The following is a 3,696-nucleotide window of genomic DNA, read 5'->3' as shown; positions in this document are numbered from 1 at the left end:
TTACTTGTTATAATCTGGGCTAATGGGAGCATGTAGATATTAAATAGAAGGGGTCCCAGGATTGAACCTTGGGGTACTCCGCATGTGACTTCTGTATGCTCTGAAGAGAAGTTGCCTATTGATACAAAGAAGTTCCTGTTGTTTAGGTAGGATTTGAACCAGCTGAGTTCTGTGTCTGAGAGTCCGACCCAGCTCTCCAGTCGCTCTAATAATATATTATGGTCAACAGTGTCAAATGCTGCGCTGAGGTCCAGTAGAACCAACACTGTGGTTCTTCCACAGTCTGTATTTATGTGGATGTCATTGAACACTTAAACGACGGCAGTCTCAGTGCTGTGGTGAGTACAGAAGCCAGACTGAAAGATATCAAAGCGGTTGGTTGTTTTTAAGAAGCTATTTAACTGTTGAAATACAGCTTTTTCAATAATTTTGCTGATGAATGGAAGGTTTGAGATTGGCCTATAATTCTGCAATAGTGACTTATCCAGATTGTTCTTTTTTAACAGAGGTTTGATAACTGCTGTTTTTAGAGCCTGGGGGAAAACACCTGATGAGAGAGATGAGTTTACTATTTGAATCAAGTCAGATGCAATGACAGGAAGAACTTTCTTAAAGAAGGTTGTTTGAAGGATATCAAGACAGCAGGAGGATGAGCTTAATTGATTTATAATTTTTTAATTTTTTATGGGTGAGTTGGTGAAATACAGCCATTTTCTCTGCATTTGATATGTTTGGCATTGTGCATCAGGTGGCATCAGGATTGCGTTTGGTGTGGATGAGTTGACAAACTCATTGCAGGCTCTGGTAGAGTAGAGTTCAGGTGGTAAAATCACAGAAGGGTTTGTCAACCTGTCAACTGTGGCAAACAGTGCATGAGCGTTGTTGATGTTTTTGTTTATGATTTCCGACAAAAAAAAGTTTCCCTTGCATGTTTTAGTGAAGAGTGATAACTTTGCAGCCTCTCTTTGTAGATTTCATACTAAACGTGAAGTTGACTTTTACGCCATTTACATTCAGCCCTTCAACAGAGGGTTTTCTCATTTCTTACAAGTGAGGTGTTTATCCAAGGTGATTTCTTTCTGCCAGATATAATTTTCACTTTAACAGGGGCAACAGAATCTGTTATATCTGAGATTTTGGAGAATAAGTTATATACCAGTTCATCTACTGGTTTACAGCATGGAAGTGAGGTGCAGGAGTAGATTTGATTAAAAGTTTCAGCTGTGCTGCTGTCTGTGAACAGGCGTTTGGTGATAACATCTGTTTTTCTAAGCGAGTCAGCATAGATTGTACTTTCAAAAGTAACAGAAAAATGATCTGACCGAGCGACATCAATTACAGAGACCTTAGAGATAATTACACCTTTGCTGATAATCAAGTCAAGAGTGTGTCCAAGATTATGTGTCGACTGTTTAACATGTTGAGTCAAACCAAAGTTTTGAAGTACATCATTCAGCTTTTTTGCCTCCCTGTCTATTGTGTTGTCAACATGGATGTTAAAGTCTCCCATAATTATTAGACAATCATAATCAATGCATATCATAGATAACAACTCACTAAAGTCATTGAAAAAATTTGACACATTTTGGTGTTTTGCATACAGTTAGTGTCAGAGGTCATTTGTGGCCTTTTACCTCAATTCCTAAATATTCAAAAGAGTCAAAATTTGCCAGGGAAACCTTTTTACTAATTTAATGAATCTTGAAAGACTGCAGCAACCCCTCCAACCCTTTTATATTTACAGTTTTCACTCAAAAAATGTAATTAGGGGGTGCTGATTCAATGAGTACAGGCAATTTTGAAGGGTGGCACTTTATATAGAACTACATCTGTTAATCAGTAGAAAAGCATCACAACTGAGCCTTTTTTACCTGACCAAACCTCACATATGCACATACACATATAGATAAAACTAGCTGCAGCTGCAAATGCAATCTACTGTTCTTAAAAGCAAAACATAAACTCAAATTTTATATGTTGTTGATTTCTCCCCCACATTTCAAAGAGCTGACACTGCCCCCACACCCCAGGTCTGGCAAACCTTCGCTCCCACAACCAAAAACTTAGGGGAAACCTGCACTTGTTTTTCAATATTGGTTCCTGAAAAGAAAATCCAATTACTAAAACATGCATGGACCAATTTTCAGCTGGGATTTAAAACCCTAAACAGAATCGCCAAGAGTTGGATTTTGAAACAATTGTCATGGAAGAAAAACAATTTCCACACACTGTTGGATTAAATCACTTAAACAGGTTTATTTATGTATGGTGCATGACATACAGAGAGCCTTAAAGACAATTAACAATTAACATCAGAGTCCCAGGTCCAAACGGGAAGCCACGAATCAAAGCTCTGGCCCCCAAAATCAACACAGGAGCTTATATTAAAGATATTGAAATATTGGACTTGAAGGAGGAACTAGGGAAAAGCAAGTCAATCTGGTTCCCAAGAGGAGAAACGTCAACATCACTCCTGTAAACAAGTTCATTCCATGGCACTTGGAATCGAAGTCATAACATAGCCATGACTTATCAACAACAGGTGTTACCTTATAATAAACTCCGCCATTGCACAATAAAATAAAGTCAAAATATTTCCTCTCGGGTCAATAAGTTCTCTTTGCTCTCAGCAGACTGGCTGCATTTTAGTGAAATTTCAACATGTGAGAAAAAATATAAAATACTTCACAACCTTATTCTGTCTTAAACAGTTCTTTATTTCCACTGGTTTCTGCCTGAACGTCTGAAAATCTATGGAGCCAGATGAACCTGCAAACAGGCTCGGAAAAACTGGCGGCAGGCTTGGATAAACGGGTGGAAGATCCAGATTGAGGCTTCATTCATCATCTATAGCATGATTTCCAGGAAACAAGTCTCAATTTGAATAAAACTCTTTAAAATGATCATTAATTATTTTTGGATTCGATGAAGTATTTCTGATGCCAGTTTTAACACCTGATATTATTTGCCTGGCTCTAACACCATGCAATTGATTGGCCAAAATTTTGTTTTCTCACCATGCTCATAAAAGTCACTTTTAGTCCTCATCAGACAGCCCACAACCTGACAGGTTGAAATTATATTAAATTCAGTCTGTAGCTTCAGTCGTTCCTTATATAATGAAGGCGATGGTGATTGTGCATATTGTCTATCTATGTTTAAAATGTGATCCGAAAGGTCTTTTTGTTTCTGCATTAAAGATTTTCTTTTAAAAGCTGCATATGAAATTATTTCTCCCCTCAGAAAAGCCTTCATGGCTTCCCAAATTGTTTTGCAGGACATACCCGGCGTTCTGTTCTCACTCAAAAAAGTTTTTATTTTGGAAGAAATTAATGTCACAAATTTCTCATCTGTAAGCAATAACCGATCAAGTCTCCAGTGCTTTCTCACCAGTTCACTGTCCAATAAAGCCATTTCAATAACCAGAGGGGCATGATCAGAAATTGTAATACTTTCATAGCTGCAAGATCTGAGATTTGGAAGTAATAGGTTACAAGTCTCAATTAGAACCTTTACCAAAAATTACTTTTCCTGCTCAGATCAACATAATATTATAAGAATGGGATCAGTTCTAACCTGCACACGGACCAGAACAAAACCAAAACACAGGCCTGGTTCACCAACATAAACTATAAACAGAACCAACAGAAGGAATCAGAGGTGGTTTGTATCACATGATAAAAAATACAGATGTGG

This window comes from Kryptolebias marmoratus, linkage group LG20, assembly GCF_001649575.2.
Source record: "Kryptolebias marmoratus isolate JLee-2015 linkage group LG20, ASM164957v2, whole genome shotgun sequence".
In the NCBI taxonomy this organism is placed as follows: Eukaryota; Metazoa; Chordata; class Actinopteri; order Cyprinodontiformes; family Rivulidae; genus Kryptolebias; species Kryptolebias marmoratus.
Note: the sequence above shows the minus strand (reverse complement) of the source record.